Source organism: Gossypium hirsutum, chromosome A08 (genome assembly GCF_007990345.1).
Source record: "Gossypium hirsutum isolate 1008001.06 chromosome A08, Gossypium_hirsutum_v2.1, whole genome shotgun sequence".
Classification (NCBI taxonomy): domain Eukaryota; kingdom Viridiplantae; phylum Streptophyta; class Magnoliopsida; order Malvales; family Malvaceae; genus Gossypium; species Gossypium hirsutum.
The window spans coordinates 49,480,621-49,501,030 of record NC_053431.1 but is presented as its reverse complement, the minus strand read 5'-3'; positions in this window follow the sequence as shown (position 1 = coordinate 49,501,030).

Below are 20,410 nucleotides of genomic sequence, written 5' to 3'. Positions count from 1 at the left end.
ACGCCCATGTTGCAGCTTGTTGCCCGTACAGCTCATCACGCCAAGTTGTGCCGCTCCTTGCTTCTGCTCAACGAGTCTGCTTGCTGGCTAGCATTCGTGCAGCACACCAGCCCCATTACTCGTACTAGCCCTGCACCGATATCCTTAGCCGATAACCCTCCAACCTACCCTAAATTGACCTCTTTTGTTCATTAATTATTTTTAGGAGTTCTTAATTTTTATAGAAAGGGTGGTAAGACAATTTTTTTTCTCCTAAATTTTAATTTTATTTAATTATTTATTTTTTCAATTTGTTGAATCATTAATAATTTTTATTTAATTAAATTTTTGAAAAAATAATTTTCCCATCTTTTTCAAGTTAATCATGCCTCGCAAGAGAACTCGTGTTTGCGCCTAAATTGATGGAACACAAAACAAGTTCCATTGTGAAGAAGCCAAAGCAAGATACAAAAGTATCTGCAAAAATCAACAAATGCATCAAGAGAAAGGCTTTACATTGGAAGAGAACACTTAGAAAGGCTTTATGGCACATATTCGTCAAGTTACTTGACCCTCAATTGGGAATTGTTTTGTGAGAAGAGACCTCGTGTGGATGAGGAACTAATTCACTAATTCTATGCGAATTTAACCTCAAGCAAGTTGACAGAAGTTCTAGTTCACGGAATCAAGGTACCAATAACTTCAAACGCTATTAGTGAGTTCTTTGAATTGCCTGATTTCGAAAACAATGATTATTCTTCCTTGATGAGCAATATAAATCCTAAAAATTTGCAAGAAATTCTCGAGGAACTAACAGTTCCAGGTTCTAAGTGGCTTGTGTCAAAGCAAGGAATCCACACTTGTCAAAGAGAATATTTGACACCACTTACAAAAGTATGGTTCTATTTCATCCATTTCAGCCTTATGCCTAGTTCACATGGAACTACAATTTCATTAAAGCGAATGGTCTTATTATACTCAATTTTAATTGGAAAGACTATTGATGTGGGAAAAATCATCTTGAGAGAAATGCGGAATTGTGTCGTTAGTCGTTCTGGCCCAGCCTACTTTCCTTTTACGATAACAATTATGTGCTTGAAAGTTAAAATTCTTGCAAACGTAAAGAAGACAGGCTATAGCCAGGGTACAATCACAGATTGGGACCTCTACTGAATAGTTGGAGATTCTGTTCTACAGCAGCGAATTGAAGAAAGTAAGGATCCTGAAGAAGAGGAAGAAGATCCCACAGAGATCGAACCAATGCAATCGGCTGAAGTCCTTGATAAGGTGGAACCACTGGAACCAGAAGTTGAACCTAATGGCGAAACTTCAATGTTCAGAGCTCAACTGCCTAGCCCAGATCTTCGAGATGAGCTCTCAAAGTTGATGGACATAATGCAGAATATGCAATGGCAACAACCAGCTTACTAGAGATACTCAAAAATAAGGGATGACTCGATGAGAAGTGCTCTTAAGAAAATTTACAATGACCCATTTATTTTTGTGCCTGAATTTCCAGATTTTATATTTGAACCATGTAGTCCATTATCAAAGGAGCGAAGCGATTCATGCAAAGGCAATAATGATGGAACAAAAGATGAGTCAAATTCGGAAGGGTCTACAAATAAATAAAAGGGGGATCTTAACCTTTTTTTATTTTTGTTCTTAGGTCATTTTAGGATTAAGTTTAGTTAGGAATTTTTATTTTTCGCATAATAAAGCAAGAGATGGAAATCATGAATAATGAACAAGTCGCAAAGTATAAAGTGTGGCAATAGGTATATACATGTCTAGGATTGGATCTAGAGAGGGCTTGGTACTTAAGCAGTCAATTTGAATCACCTCCTCTTTTCTAGAATCCTACCTCGTGTATAGTATCTATTCATTTTAAACAATGAGGACATTGTTCATCTTAAGTAGGGGGATCGAAAGTTGAATTTGAATTATTTCCACTCAGAATAAATTTTTATTTTAATTATGATTAGGATATATTTTGTTCAATAATTTGAAATTTTGATAAGTATGCTAAACTTCAGTATAAATAAAGTTCTATTATTTCAATAAATTATTATGTTAGCTTAATATTGATATGAATGTATTTTTAATAAAGCATGCAAATCGTACCATAAATTTTTAGCTCCTTACGAAAGTTAGGCATGCATGAAAGTTTAAGTCTTTAGAATTGACTTAGTAGTTTCTTGAGGCAAAATCCTAGGAAACATGGAACATTGAAAATGATTTAGGCAACTTTTGTTTGGACTGTTTAAGCCTTTCAAGCCAACCATGATGAAATTTTTATCCTTTGAAACCCAACTTTGAGACTATATGGCCTAATTTTATTTGAACCCTTCCAAATTTAGCCATCACTTCTCTTTTAACTATCTTAAAATTGTCCCAAACACTAGACTCAGTACTATTCAAAGTATTCTTTAAAAATAAGTTTGGGGGATTTGAAAGGAAGTATCGAATGCTCTAAAATTGTAGTACATTCAGCAAAATAATCGAATTCAAAAAAAAAAGAGAGAGAGCATGAGTTCTTAAAATAAGATGAACTAAAGAGCAGGTGAAAGCAAAGAAAGTTGATGTATTGAAGGTAATTATTTCGAAGGTCCAATACAAGCTGAGTCTAGGGTTTAAAAGCCTAAATTTATCTATCTTTTACCTACCCCTAAGCCAGCCACGTTACAACCTTGTTAAAGACCTATTGATTCAAAGTTCTAATGCTACCTACATTAGTGGAGAGAAATTGCTACGTACAACATATGAAGACATAAGTTAAACTTAATGATTGCAACTTAATCTTGAATAAAGGGAATAAAATTACATTGGTAAGGTTTAACGTGACTTTATTAGGAAGCATTTAGTCTATTTTTTGCTATCATAATAGTTGTTGAGATTAATTTGAACGATATATATACTTAAGTAGCATAACTATAAAATTTCTTGTCTTTGAGCATAAGTATATTAAATTCATAATTTTGATAAAAATGTTGTTCTAAAGGAATTTTTCAAAGGTTTTTCCAATAAATTCTTTTCAAAATGTGCATTACTCGGGACGAGCAATGAATTAAGTTGGGGGTGTGGAAACACAAAATTTTGCACACTTTTTCATACCCTTTTTAACTTAAATTCATGTGAATTCGGTTAAATTCTTATCAAAAGATAATTAATTTTTATAAAATAATTAATTTGCACTTAAAATATGAACATGTTGAAGTTTAGTTAATTTTATAATTATTTTTTATGAATTTTGGTTATTTTCGACAGATTTGCACAAAGGGTGAAAAATGGCTCAACAGACACTGCCAGAAGCACAAAACCGAGAAGCAATTTGAAGTATTGAGACGAATTAATTTTAAGCCTAAGATGGTCCAAAATTATGTGTATTAATTCATAATTTAATTATTTTTAATTTATATCCAATTTAATATGGTCTAATAAATTATTATTAATTAATTATGAAAAAATGGTCTGATTGAACCAAACCGAGTGAACCGAACCGGCCAAGGAGAGGACAGCGGAAAACCGTCCAAGTCCTGACCCAGTTCAACTCATTAGCTGATTATTTAAGCTGCAAAGAAGCCCTTGAAGACTTGTACAAATTGCAAACCAGCCGCTCCACAATTGATGGCTTTGAAGATTTGCCCCAAGCCAAATTTAGCAAAGTTGGAGCCATCAACTTTGCCACATAGATGGCCAGCCAAGGGGTGGCTCTTTGGCTGCTATTTTTTGAAAATTTTAGCTGCCACATTTAGCTATAAAAACCCCCCTTGGCTGATCATTCAAATCATCCCTCATTCATTCACATCTGTTCTCTCCTCTCTCACTTTCTCCTCTCATTTTCCCATTCCAAGTTCCTTGCTCTTGTGCCGATTTCTCCCCTTGAGAAAGGGTTCTTCATCAGCCATTTTGGAGCAGTAGTTGAGTGTTCAGAGAGCCTTGATAGGCAAGGACAAAAAAGAAGGAAGAACGGAGCAACCTAGTCAAGCCACGAAAAATCACCGGATTTGATTTTTGTTCCCTATCTCTTTAATTTTTATTTTTGTTATGATGAACATATCTATGAATATTTATGTTGTTGGAATGGTTAACTTAATCAGATTAGCTTGAATTTAATTCGTGTTGGTTTGATTGCATTTCATCTATTTAAATTATTAAAATTGTGTTTATGTTATTATAGGCAGTGGTAAAATGCTTGATTAAGTAAAATCATGCCTAAATTGTTCTTGCATTACAATTGTGAGGTAGCTAATGAATTAATTATTTAAACGGATTGAAATTGTAATTAATTGACACAATACTTAATCAGTGCATGTTCATTCTTCTAAGGTAGCTAAAGGTTAAATTACCAATGTATCTGGCGATACGCTTACCTTGCATAACTTGCAAGATTATTGTGATTAAATTGTATCAAGGTAAGGATACCTTGTTACCTTACATAGTCTTTTATGTGCTTATTAGATTTAATTAATCATTTGAATTGACATAGGGATACGCAAGAGATTAGTTCATTTTAATGAGTATGTATGTGCCATAACATGTTTGCTGATTAAAATATGTTTAATCGTTTGAATTAACATAGGGATATGTTAAGAGATGAATGGATTTGTGTAGGTGAATCTATTCATAAGTTAGCAATTTATCGAGTTGTCGTGAATTTATTCGTAACAACATAGACATAAGTTTAATAATTCTAAGTTAAAGAAATGTAATTAAATCAACACAATTATGTCATCTTGATTAAATCATATTTTGAAACCATGCATTTGATATTTATTTCTTTAGTTTACTCAGCTTAAAATCTTAGTTTTTAATCACCCTCTTCAAACAAAATATTTTTCTTCACCAAAGTGTTTTAAATAGCATTCATAAATAATTCTTTTCGCAGTCCCTATGCCAATTATAACTCAAAATTTACTTGTCACTTTATTACTTGCTGCGATTGTGTACACTTGCACATTTCCGTCGTTCCAACATCAGAAAACATAATCAAAGTACTTCTAGCCTATACATGCCATACTCCAATATTTACACTTTCAAAATCTACCAAAATAGAGTTCAATAGTGTGGTGACGATCCTCAACGATCCCCGAGCTCCCGATAGCTACGATATCCATAAACAATGCAAACACACACAAAGTAAGCTTTCAAAAGCTTAGTAAGCCATATATAAATAAACTTAACAATATAAACATATAAGCATCATAATATACATATAAACTTTAACCACATGCTATTACAAAACACATAGCTCAAATACATTTCACATATTCTCCATTCATTTGCACATAATGCATATTTTCTTATACTTTTGTCACATATAATCACTTGGTCATAAAGATATATATACTTGCCTTTCAACATCAAATATGATATACAACTTCAAATGTACCTGAATCGGATACACATTTCACATTATCATTCATTTCTCAGAATACCCGTTGAACCGTTCAGAATCATAAGGATACGCGGATAACTCAGAAAGCTCGTACAATACCAACGTCCCAGACGTGGTCTTATACGTAATCAAATATCATTGCTGTAACACCCCGAACCCGAGGCCGTCGCCGGAGTCGAACACGAGGTGTTAACAGACTTCAACCCACTTAATAAAAAATTTTCCAGACAAGCTGCCAGTCTGCGTACTAGTCGCTAAAAAAAATCATATCTTGAGTTCTGAAACTCGAAATCCAGTTCCGTAAATTTTCCCTGAAAATAGACTCATATGCCCATCTACACATTTTTTCTAGAATTTTTGGTCAGACCAATTAGTACAGTTTATTAGTCAAAGTCTCCCATGTTACAGGGATCGACTACATTGACCTTTGTGCATTACGACTTGGATATCTCCCTGCACAGAGTTTCAACACTGATGCCGTTTGTTTCTATAGAAACTAGACTCAGAGAGGAATCTATACATATATGGTATGACTCCTAATTATCTCTGGTTGATTTATAATGAATTTCCAAAGTCGGAACAGGGAATCCAGAAACCGTTCTGGTCCTGTCTCACGAGAACCTGAATATCTCTTAACCTACTGTCCATATGATCTTTTCGTTGCCTCTATATGAAAATAGACTCATCGAGCTTCGAATACATAATTTATTCATCAATTAATTCCACTCCTACTATTTTTTAGTGATTTTTCAATCTCATGTCACTGCTGCTGCCAGCATCTGTTACGAAAGTAACTAGGTCCATTTCATGCCTACTCCTTGATCCAACTCAATCGAACATTCATGCCATTTTCGCATGGCTTAAAGTTTACATACTATAGTTCAAACACAACATAATAGCCTATACATGCCGAAATATTCTCCTAAGCCGACTAAGAAGAAAGTACCAAAACTTGCTATCCGGTGTGATGACTTCGATGACGGCCCGACCACGCAAAAAGAGATGTGTCCAAGAAACCTAGAATAGGTGACAAGGAAACACCGAGTGAGTTTATAACTCAGTAAGTCATAAGCTATGCACTACCATCCATCAATAACATTATCACAAGAGAAAACAAAATGGAACGAGGCTAATTACTCCATCCATTCCGAACCATACCATAGTTCCTCCGACCTATCGGTTTAATTTCATACCAATTTATGCATTCACAATCCACATACTCATCAATAGGATATTCGAGGCATTTTCATAAATCATTTTATTTTCATTACAAACATACAACTAAACGGCCTTTCACCCATTCTACGATAAATTTCATGTACGTGACTTCAAGTATATTTGTCACATAGGTTCAAACTTACCAAGCTCAACACCAAGTATAGACATAGCACCTATTAGCCATGAACTCAAGACACTTACCCGATCCGCTGTCTGTGATCGACTCAATAGCGTCGCACACTTAGTGTCCATAATGATTCAAGAATATATATTAAGTCCGCACACTCAGTGCTATATAATCAACTCGCACACTTAGTGCTACATAATCAAACTCGCACACTTAGTGCTACATAGTCAACTCGCACACTTAGTGCTACATAGTCAAACTCGCACACTTAGTGCTACATAGTCAATTCGCACTTAGTGCTACATAGTCAAACTCGCACACTTAGTGCTACATAGTCAATTCGCACACTTAGTGCTGCACAATTTAAACCCGCACACGTAGCGCCAATCTCGTGGTCATAAATGTTTATACTCGCACATTTAGTGCCGAGATCAACAACTCAATACATCTCACCTCTTTTCTTTTCATTCAACACTTTCATCATCACATACGTACATGCATATATATATTTATTCATTCCATTCAGCATCATTACATAAACGTTATGACCATTTGAATTAATACCAACTATATGCTTAATGACTTACCTCGTGTTGGGTAAGACGGTTCCAACTCGGCTACTCGATGACCTTTTCTTTGCCTTTGCTCGATTCACCTCCTTTAACTCCTTGAGCTTAATCAATAATTTAACTAGTTTAACCACCTTGCTAAATATTTACAATCCAATTTCACATGTATATGTATGTTAGTATATTCGGCTAATAACCTCATGCAACTACCATATCATCAAAAATCTAATCACACATGCACATGCATTAGGTAAGTTACCTTTACTAATTTTAAACCCAACATCACACAAGCTCTCAAGTGATGGCCGAATGCTTCTTTTGTTACCCAACTAATCATTCGACAATTTCATCCCCTTTACCACCCTTTTATGCCTAATTATCTAAATCAAGATAAGATCATCAACATGCCTAACCATAGCCGAATGTGCAACATTAATCTATCACCTCTATCTCTTAAATACTATCAAGTTCATTTACTTCTAATTTCTTAAGTTCAACATCTTAATGCCCATTATAGCCACTCCCATTATCTAAATTTAAAAATCGGCAACACCCACATTTTAACTATCTTAGCCGAATACTCCTCAACACTTAGACTAAAGTATGCACATTAACTTAATACAACTTTCATTATTCCTTTCACCCTCAAACATAATTTATAAATCTTGCCCTTCCTTCCATGTTTCGGTCAATTATTCAAATTACCTCATAACATGAACATTCTTTTCAACTAATCTAGCATGACTCATTCGGCCTTAACAAAGAACCACTTTTCATACAAGGACAAAAATAAATCAAATGAACCTCCCATTTAAACCCCATTCTATCTTCTACTTACTCAATAATACATGTTTCTTAGTTCATATTCATCTATAACCATTTCAAATCACATACTACAAAACATCATCAATTTGGCATATAAGAACATAACCAAAGGTTTCTTGCAACACAACTCAAAAATCAACACATGGGTCATGTTATGAGCATCAAAACAACTCAACTTCACAAAAAAAATGCCAAAAGAACCACATGATATCATAGCTTAATCTATAAACTCACTTGGCCGAATGTCCTAGCTTCCATTTTTCTTTTCTTTTCCTTATGGTTTCGGCAAGATGATAGAAAAGATGATGGAACTTTGTTTTTATCACCACTTACTAATATAAATTTATTATACATAATTCCCACCAAATATAAAAAAATGAAGACAAGGGAACACCATAATGCATGCGTATGTTGGCCGGCCATTCACATTCAAAAATGGTCTATTTGACATGCAAGTCCACTCTTTTTGGTACATGCACTAATAGACCATTTTAAATTGGACTATCATATTTTCACCATGTCTCAAATCGATCCCTATTAACAATTTCTCATGCAATTGGTAAAATTAGGGAATGAAACTTCCACATACTCATGTTCACACATAATAAGCATAGAATATAGCAATTAATTATTTTACGACTCGGTCTTGTGGTCCCGAAACCACTTTCCGACTAGGGTCACATTAGGGCTGTCACAACTCTCCCCCACTTAAGAAATTTTCGTCCTCGAAAAGCTTACCAGTAAATAGGTTTGGGTATCGTTCTTTCATCGAACTCTCGGTTTCCCAAGTAGCTTCCTCGATCCCGTGTTTGAGCCATAACACCTTTACTAACGGAACCCTTTTGTTCCGCAACTCCTTCACTTCACGAGCTAGGATACACATCGGCTCTTCTTCATAACTCATATCGGCTTGAATTTCAACCTCCGACAGACTAATTATGTGCGAAGGATCAGATCTATAGCGTCGAAGCATCGAAACATGAAAGACATCGTGTATCCTTTCAAGTTCAGGGGGCAAAATCAATCTATATGCAACCGGACCAACTCGTTCGGAGATTTCGTACGGCCCAATGAATCTCGGGCTCAACTTGCCCTTACGGCCAAACCTGAGTACCTTTTTCCAAGGCGAAACTTTAAGGAACACTTTATCTCCCACCTGATATTCAATGTCCTTTCGTTTCAAGTCCGCATACGATTTCTGACGATCTGTGGCTGCCTTCAGACTTTCACGGATTACCTTTACTTTCTGTTCGGCATCTTTAATCAAATCAACTCCGAAAATTTTACTTTCACCGAGCTCGATCCAAAACAATGGTGTACGGCATTTACGACCGTACAAAGCCTCGTAAGGTGCCATCTTAATACTTGATTGAAAACTATTGTTGTAAGCGAATTCAATCAAGATAAATACCGTTCCCATGAACCACTAAACTCGAGGATGCAACATCTCAACATATCCTCAAGTATCTGAATCATCCGCTCGGATTGACCATCGGTTTGTGGATGAAAAGCGGTGCTAAAATGCAGCTTGGTACCCAACGCTTCTTGCAATTTCTTCCAAAATCGCGAGGTGAATCTCGGATCTCTATCCGACACGATAGAAATAGGTACTCCATGTAATCTCACAATCTGAGAAACATACAATTCGGCTAGTTTATCCAATGAAAAATCCGTACGCACAGGGATAAAGTGAGCCGACTTAGTCAGTCTATCAACAACAACCCAAATCGCATCCTTCTTACTTGTTGACAATGGTAGTCCGGACACAAAGTCCATTGTGACTCGATCCCATTTCCACTCGGGTATCATGATCGGCTGAAGTAATCCTGAAGGCATTTGATGTTCCGCTTTCACTTGTTGACATATTAAACATCTCGAAACAAAGTCGGAGATGTCCCGTTTCATACCATGCCACCAAAACCGTCGTTTCAAATCGTTGTACATTTTCGTACTCCCCGGGTGAATTGACATTCGGCTACAATGAGCTTCGTTCAGAATGATCGAAATGAGTTCTGAATTTCTTTGAACACACAACCGACTTCTGAACCTCAAACAATCGTCATCATCAATTTGAAATTCGGATTCCATATTCGGAATACATTCAGCCCGTTTTGCAACCAATTCATCGTCGACTTTCTGAGCTTCACTAATTTGATGAATCAATGATGGTTTGGCCTTTAATTCAGCAACTAACACATTGTCGGGTAGAACAGACAAGTGCACATTCATTGCTCGTAAAGCAAACAACGATTTTCGGCTTAAGGCGTCCGCAACCACATTAGCCTTTCCCGGGTGGTAATCAATGACAAGCTCGTAATCTTTCAACAACTCAAGCCAACGTCTTTGTCGCAGATTTAAGTCTCTTTGAGTCATCAAATATTTGAGACTTTTGTGATCCGAAAATACATGGCACTTTTCGCCAAACAAATAATGTCGCCATATTTTCAAAGCAAATACGATGGCGGCTAGCTCGAGATCATGGGTTGGATAATTTCTCTCGTGTGGCTTCAATTGTCTCGACGCATAGGCCACAACTCGACCTTCTTGCATCAATACGCAACCCAACCCGAGTAGGGATGCGTCACTATAAATGACAAACTCTTTGCCTGATTCGGGTTGCACTAAAATTGGAGCTTCAGTCAAATGAGTTTTCAGTTGATCGAAGCCTTTCTGACATTTCTCCGTCCATTCAAACTTAGCATCCTTTTGAAGTAGCTTCGTCATTGGTGTGGCTATCATCGAGAAACCTTTGATAAATCGTCGGTAATAACCGGCGAGTCCCAAAAAGCTCCGAACCTCAGTAATACTTCTCGGAGGTTTCCAGTTAAGTATGGCTGAGATTTTGTTCGGGTCAACTCGAATACCCGATGCGGATACCACATGACCCAAGAAGCTAACCTCTCTTAACCAGAACTCACACTTACTGAACTTAGCATATAACTTCTTATCCCGCAAAACTTGCAACACTAATATCAAGTGTTCAGCATGTTCGATCTCATCTCTTGAATAGACCAAGATGTCATCAATGAACACAACTACGAACCGATCCAAATATGGTCTGAAGATCCATTCATCAAATCCATAAATACCGCAGGGGCATTAGTGAGCCCAAACGGCATCACTAAGAACTCGTAGTGACCATATCTCGTCCTGAAGGCAGTTTTGGGTATGTCCGATTCTCGAATTCGCAACTGATAATAGCCCGATCTCAGATCTATTTTTGAGAACATTGAGGCTCCCTTCAGTTGGTCGAACAAATCATCGATACGCGGTAACAGATACTTATTCTTTATCGTCACTTTATTCAGTTGACGATAGTCAATGCACAACCTCATGGTTCCGTCCTTCTTTTTCACGAACAATACTGGTGCACCCCAAGGTGAGAAACTCGGTCGAGCGAAACCTCTATCCGTCAACTCTTGCAATTGAGCTTTCAATTCTTTTAACTCGGTTAGTGCCATATGATACGGAGCTATCGAAATTGGCGTAGTTCCAGGTACAAGCTCAATACCAAACTCTATCTCCCGAACAGGTGGCAAACCCGGTAACTCTTCAGGAAACACATCCGGGTATTCACAAACCACCGGCACAGATTCGGGTTTCTTTTCTAACTCTTTGTCATCAAGTACATACGCAAGGTATGCTTCGCACCCTTTTCTTACATATTTCTGGGCCAACATTGCTGATATTACAGCTGGCAACCCCCTTAAGTCCGCAGACTCAACTCGGATTATCTCGTTATTTGCGCACCTCAAATCGATAGTCTTACTTTTGCAATTCACAACCGCATCATGCGCGGTCAACCAATCCAAACCAAGAATAACATCAAATTCATCAAACGGCAAGAGCATCAAGTCCGCCGGAAAACAAGAACCTCGAATTACTAGGGGACATCTCTTACACACTTTGTCGACAAGCACGTAACGACCCAAGGGATTTGACACCCGAATTACAACTCAGTAGACTCAACAGGTAGAGTCTTACTGGATGCTAAGGTTTCACATACATATGAATGAGTAGAGCCAGGGTCAATCAATGCAATCACATTAGTATCAAAGAGAGTAAAGGTACCAGTGATGACGTCAGGGGAGGATGCCTCCTCTCGTGCGCGAATGGCATATGCTCTAGCAGGAGTATGGTTCTCGGCTCGAACAGCCGTATCAGAGGTCCCTCTCTGACTACCACCCCTACCTCCTAAAATTCTCGGTGGTCTACCTCTAGTTGTCACTCCACTAGGTCTTGCACCTTGAATCTTATTCTTCTCATCAAGCTCCGTGCAATCTCTAATGAAGTGGTCCTTCGAACCGCATCCGTAACAGGCCCTGTTAATAGTCTTACCCCAACATTCACCTATGTGTCGTCTTCCACATTGGGGACATTCAGGTTTCTCTAGACGATTATTGCCCACACTAGCTACCAAGTAGCTCGGGAGTCCGTCGATGGTCTTGCTCTGATGGAAATTCCTGCAGTCGTCCTCGACTTATTAGTGTCCTCCCTGAACTTCTTTACGGCTGAGAATGGAGCTTTACCCGTCGATCTTTTACGATAGTCTCTAGCCTCAAATTCAGCCTTCTTCTTCTCCTTTCCAAGTTCTTCCGCCTTGCAGGCTCGTTCGACTAGTGTTACGAATTCTTTTATTTCCAAAATACCCATTAGTAGCTTTAAATCTTCATTCAATCCTTCTTCGAATCTTTTGCACATAGCAACCTCATCAGCTACACACTCCCGGGCATACCTACTGAGTCTTACGAATTCATGTTCGTATTCAGATACTGTCATACGGCCTTGCTTAAGTTCCAAGAATTCCTTACGCTTTTGATCAATGAACCGTTGACTAATATATTTCTTTCGAAATTCCATCTGAAAGAAGTCCCAAGTTACTCGTTCGTTTGGGACTATGGAAATCAGGGTCCTCCACCAATAGTAGGCTGAGTCCCGCAACAAGGATATAGACACTTTAGACATTCATCGGGTGTGCATGACAGTTCATCAAACACCCGAATGGTGTTATCAAGCCAGAACTCGGCCCTTTCAGCATCATCAGTAACTATGGCCCTGAACTCCTCAGCCCCGCGCTTCCTAATCAAGTCTACAGGTGGCTTACTCAGCCTCACAGGATCAGCAACTGATGGCATTACTGGCTCCGGGGGTGGATTATTCAAATTCGGGAATTGTTGGACAGCCGGATTGGTTCGGGCATACTGCACGACCCATTCATTCATCATGGTAAAGAAGGCTTGTTTAGCCCCCTCACCTTGATTATTCGCAGATGACTGAGGTTCAACAGGCGGCGTCCCTTGTCAGGAGCAGCCGCTACACTTTCAATGTCATCCGCCAAGGTTCTCTCTACACCGGGATCCATTTACTAATCAAAACATAAATTTTAACCGTCAGAAGTCATCACACAGTTAAACATTAACATTCGGCATGTATAGCTAGACTCATACGTGCTATGGTAGTCCTAGAACCGACTAAACCATAGCTCTGATACCAATCAAATGTAACACCCCGAACCCGAGGCCGTCGCCGGAGTCGAACACGAGGTGTTAACAGACTTCAACCCACTTAAAAAAAAATTTCCAGACAAGCTGCCAGTCTGCGTACTAGTCGCTAAAAAAATCATATCTCGAGTTCTGAAACTCGAAATCCAGTTCCGTAAATTTTCCCTGAAAATAGACTCATATGCCCATCTACACATTTTTTCTAGAATTTTTGGTCGGACCAATTAGTACAGTTTATTAGTCAAAGTCTCCCATGTTACAGGGATCGACTACATTGACCTTTGTGCATTACGACTTGGATATCTCCCTGCACAGAGTTTCAACACTGATGCCGTTTGTTTCTATAGAAACTAGACTCAGAGAGGAATCTATACATATATGGTATGACTCCTAATTATCTCTGGTTGATTTATAATGAATTTCCAAAGTCGGAACAGGGAATCCAGAAACCGTTCTGGCCCTGTCTCACGAGAACCTGAATATCTCTAACTACTGTCCATATGATCTTTTCGTTGCTTCTATATGAAAATAGACTCATCGAGCTTCGAATACATAATTTATTCATCAATTAATTCCACTCCTACTATTTTTTAGTGATTTTTCAATCTCATGTCACTGCTGCTGCCAGCATCTGTTACGAAAGTAACTAGGTCCATTTCATGCCTACTCCTTGATCCAACTCAATCGAACATTCATGCCATTTTCGCATGGCTTAAAGTTTACATACTAAGTTCAAACACAACATAATAGCCTATACATGCCGAAATATTCTCCTAAGCCGACTAAGAAGAAAGTACCAAAACTTGCTATCCGGTGTGATGACTTCGATGACGGCCCGACCACGCAAAAAGAGATGTGTCCAAGAAACCTAGAATAGGTGACAAGGAAACACCGAGTGAGTTTATAACTCAGTAAGTCATAAGCTATGCACTACCATCCATCAATAACATTATCACAAGAGAAAACAAAATGGAACGAGGCTAATTACTCCATCCATTCGAACCATACCATAGTTCCTCCGACCTATCGGTTTAATTTCATACCAATTTATGCATTCACAATCCACATACTCATCAATAGGATATTCGAGGCATTTTCATAAATCATTTTATTTTCGTTACAAACATACAACTAAACGGCCTTTCACCCATTCTACGATAAATTTCATGTACGTGACTTCAAGTATATTTGTCACATAGGTTCAAACTTACCAAGCTCAACACCAAGTATAGACATAGCACCTATTAGCCATGAACTCAAGACACTTACCCGATCCGCTGTCCGTGATCGACTCAATAGCGTCGCACACTTAGTGTCCATAATGATTCAAGAATATATATTAAGTCCGCACACTCAGTGCTATATAATCAACTCGCACACTTAGTGCTACATAATCAAACTCGCACACTTAGTGCTACATAGTCAACTCGCACACTTAGTGCTACATAGTCAAACTCGCACACTTAGTGCTACATAGTCAATTCGCACACTTAGTGCTACATAGTCAAACTCGCACACTTAGTGCTACATAGTCAATTCGCACACTTAGTGCTGCACAATTTAAACCCGCACACGTAGCGCCAATCTCGTGGTCATAAATGTTTATACTCGCACATTTAGTGCCGAGATCAACAACTCAATACATCTCACCTCTTTTCTTTTCATTCAACACTTTCATCATCACATACGTACATGCATATATATATTTATTCATTCCATTCAGCATCATTACATAAACGTTATGACCATTTGAATTAATACCAACTATATGCTTAATGACTTACCTCGTGTTGGGTAAGACGGTTCCAACTCGGCTACTCGATGACCTTTTCTTTGCCTTTGCTCGATTCACCTCCTTTAACTCCTTGAGCTTAATCAATAATTTAACTAGTTTAACCACCTTGCTAAATATTTACAATCCAATTTCACATGTATATGTATGTTAGTATATTCGGCTAATAACCTCATGCAACTACCATATCATCAAAAATCTAATCACACATGCACATGCATTAGGTAAGTTACCTTTACTAATTTTAAACCCAACATCACACAAGCTCTCAAGTGATGGCCGAATGCTTCTTTTGTTACCCAACTAATCATTCGACAATTTCATCCCCTTTACCACCCTTTTATGCCTAATTATCTAAATCAAGATAAGATCATCAACATGCCTAACCATAGCCGAATGTGCAACATTAATCTATCACCTCTATCTCTTAAATACTATCAAGTTCATTTACTTCTAATTTCTTAAGTTCAACATCTTAATGCCCATTATAGCCACTCCCATTATCTAAATTTAAAAATCGGCAACACCCACATTCAACTATCTTAGCCGAATACTCCTCAACACTTAGACTAAAGTATGCACATTAACTTAATACAACTTTCATTATTCCTTTCACCCTCAAACATAATTTATAAATCTTGCCCTTCCTTCCATGTTTCGGTCAATTATTCAAATTACCTCATAACATGAACATTCTTTTCAACTAATCTAGCATGACTCATTCGGCCTTAACAAAGAACCACTTTTCATACAAGGACAAAAATAAATCAAATGAACCTCCCATTTAAACCCCATTCTATCTTCTACTTACTCAATAATACATGTTTCTTAGTTCATATTCATCTATAACCATTTCAAATCACATACTACAAAACATCATCAATTTGGCATATAAGAACATAACCAAAGGTTTCTTGCAACACAACTCAAAAATCAACACATGGGTCATGTTATGAGCATCAAAACAACTCAACTTCACAAAAAAAATGCCAAAAGAACCACATGATATCATACCTTAATCTATAAACTCACTTGGCCGAATGTCCTAGCTTCCATTTTTCTTTTCTTTTCCTTATGGTTTCGGCAAGATGATAGAAAAGATGATGGAACTTTGTTTTTATCACCACTTACTAATATAAATTTATTATACATAATTCCCACCAAATATAAAAAATGAAGACAAGGGAACACCATAATGCATGCGTATGTTGGCCGGCCATTCACATTCAAAAATGGTCTATTTGACATGCAAGTCCACTCTTTTTGGTACATGCACTAATAGACCATTTTAAATTGGACTATCATATTTTCACCATGTCTCAAATCGATCCCTATTAACAATTTCTCATGCAATTGGTAAAATTAGGGAATGAAACTTCCACATACTCATGTTCACACATAATAAGCATAGAATATAGCAATTAATTATTTTACGACTCGGTCTTGTGGTCCCGAAACCACTTTCCGACTAGGGTCACATTAGGGCTTCACTGATGCCAATGTCTAGACATGGTCTTACACGATAAGATATATCGGATCCTATGTCATGACATATGTATCCTAACTATTCCTAAGGTTCGTACGGGGCTTTTCGGATGTCGGAACTTTGTCAATACTTTCTTGGATGTTCATATTCAAAGCATAAAGCCATTCAAATCATAAATAAACCATTATTGTTCAATAGCAATAAGCATAAATAAACCATTTAAATACATTTATTTGTATATAGACTTACTCTACGCATTTAGATAGACGGAATTGGCTACTCGACGACTTTCGAATTCTCCAATTATTCTGTTTTCTTTAATTCTTGATCTATATAAATTCAAATTTAACACTTTTATTTACCAAATCATTCAAATCATCGCAAAACACATTTAGGGCATTTTACATATTAACCCTCATATTTTTATTTTTACAATTTAGTCCCTATTCCACAAAATACACAAATTTTCCTTTTACACAAGCTTAGCGAATATACATAGTATTCATACAAACCCACATATTTCCATTTATTTTACATTTTAGTCCCTCCAATTTACAAATCTCACAATTTAGCCCATTTTACTAAAATTCATCCAAAATTCAAAGACAAAACTTATTAATCTAACACATATCTTTCATTTACTATCATCCAAACTTCATAAAGCTCACATTATAACAATGGCATAACTCAAAATCATCAACAAAATTAGAAATTAGGGCATGGTTTGATAGATTACTAAGCAACGATTACAAAAACGTAGAAATTATCAAAAACCAAACAAAATCCATACCTTAATCACCAATCAAAGTGCCGAAACCCTAACTTGTGTTTTCTCTCTTATTTTCTTTGATATATTCGGCATATGATGAAGAAATGAAAAAATATCATGTTTTGTTTAATTAATAAACATTAATACTTAGTTTACCATTTGCCCTTACATTAAAACATTAATAAACTGTAATATCAAGGCCATTAATGTCCACTCATATGTTCAATGGTCAAATAACAACATAAGGACCTCTCAATTATAAAGACATATCAATAAGCATTTATCAATTAGATGGCCACTTTTACATTTTAACGCGATTAGGTCCTTTTTCAAAATTAAACACACAAACAATCAAATTTTCATACGAAACTTTCACGGACATAAATTCACATATTATAAGCACAAAAAATAATATTAAAATATTTTTTGACTCGAATTGTGGTCGCGAACCACTATTCTGACTGGGGTCTAAACTAAACTATTACAATTCTCCCCCCTTAGGGATTTTTCATCCTCGAAAATCTTACCGTTGAACAGATTTGGATATTGCTGTCTCATAATATCTTCAGGCTCCCACGTAGCCTCTTCAACACCGTGTCGATGGCACAATACTTTTACTAATGAAATTTTCTTATTTTGTAGTTCTTTAATCTCGCGAGCTAAAATATGAATCGGTTCTTCTTCATAAGTCATTATCGGACTGAATCTCATCTCAGACGGAGAAATCACATGCAAAGGATCGGATCTATATCGTCGAAGCATCGAAACATGAAATACATTGTGAATCTTTTCTAGCTGGTGGCAACGACAATCTATAATGCAACGTGTCCAATACACTCGATAATCTCATATGGTCCGATAAACCTCGGACTCAATTTGCCGTTTCTGCCAAATCAAAGTACATTCTTCCATGATGAGACTTTCAAAACACTTTGTCGCCAATCTCAAATTCAATGTCTTTTCTTTTCAATCTGCATAAGATTTCTATCGATTGAAAGCTGCTTTCAGACTATCTCAGATCATTTTTACTTTCTGTTCAGTCTCTTTTATCAAATCAATCCCTTGAATCTTATTATTGCTGTCAAAATACAAAGGTGTATGGCATTTGTGACATATAAGGCTTCGTATGGTACCATTTTAATACTCGATTGAAAACTATTATTGTAAGCGAATTCAATCAAAGATAAATATTGTTCCCACATACCTTCAAACTCAAGAATGCAACATCTCAACATATCCTCGAGTATCTGGAATATCCGCTCGGATTGACCATCCGTCTGTAGGTGAAAAGCAGTACTGAAGTGCAATTTCGTACCCAAAGCATCTTGCAATTTCTTCCAAAATCGCGATGTGAATCTAAGATCTTTGTCTGACAAAATAGATAATAGCACACCATGGAATCTCACAATATCAGAAATGTATAACTCAACTAATAAGTAATCAGATTTTATTGGAATAAAATGGGGTTGATTTCATCAATTGATTCAACTACAACCCAGATTGCATCTTTCTTCTCGGAGATAGGGGCAAACCCGAAACAAAATCCATCATCACTCTATCCCATTTCCACTCTGGAATCATAATTGGTTGTAACAAACCAAAAGGCACTTGGTGTTCAGCTTTAATTTGCTGACATATTAAAACATTTAGAAACAAAGTCAGAGATATCTCTTTTCATTCAGACCACCAATAATGTTGTTTTAAATCGTTATACATTTTTGTACTACCCAAATGCACAAATAAACGACTATTGTGAGATTCGTTCAAAATCATCTGATTAATTCTGCATTTCTGGAACACAAATTCGATCTCGGAATCTCAAACAAATTATTATTCAACTTGAAATTCAGAATCAGAATTCAAATCACGTTGAGCTTGTTTTGCTATTATCTCATTATCAACCTTTTGAGCTTCGGTAATCTATTGAACGAATAATGGTCTTGCTTTTAGTTCAGCTAAAACTGAACCATCATCAGAAATAACAATGACCATGATCGCAGAGAGAAATAGTAATTTTGACTCAAAGCATCAGCAAAACATTTGCTTTTCCAATGATAATCAATCACAAGCTCGTAGTCTTTAACATTTAACCATCTTATCTATCGCAGAGTCAAACTTTCTGAGTCATCAGATATTCAAACTCTTATTGTAGAATATATGTGATATTTTCACAAACAGATAGTGATGCCAAATCTTCAAGTAATTTACAATCGTAGCAACTTAAGGTCGTACGTGGGTACTTCTTTCATGTGCTTAACCGTCTCGAAGATAAGCAATGACTTTGCCTTCCTACATCAAAACGCATCCGACCGTTTTCAACGAAGCATCACAATAGATCACAATTCTTTACCCATTCAGTGTACTAAATTGGGATTCAGTCATAGGCCTTCAAACTGATCAAGCTTTTCTGACATTTTTCAACCATTAAATTTCACATCTTTCTAAGTACTTTGTCAAGGTTCGCAATCATCGATAAAGCTTTACGACTTCGATAATAACCAACCGTCCCAGAAACTGCGAACTTCAGAAAATTTCTCGAAGCTTCCAATCCAAATAGCTAAATTTTGCTCGGATCAACTTGGATACCTGATCCTGATACAATTTGACCCAGAATCGACTTCTCGTAACAGAGTTACATTACTGAACTTCACATGCAATTGTTTATCTCTCAAAGTCTGTAGCACTATTCTCAGATGTTCGGCATGCTCGAATTCATCATGCGAATAAATCATATGTTATCAATACA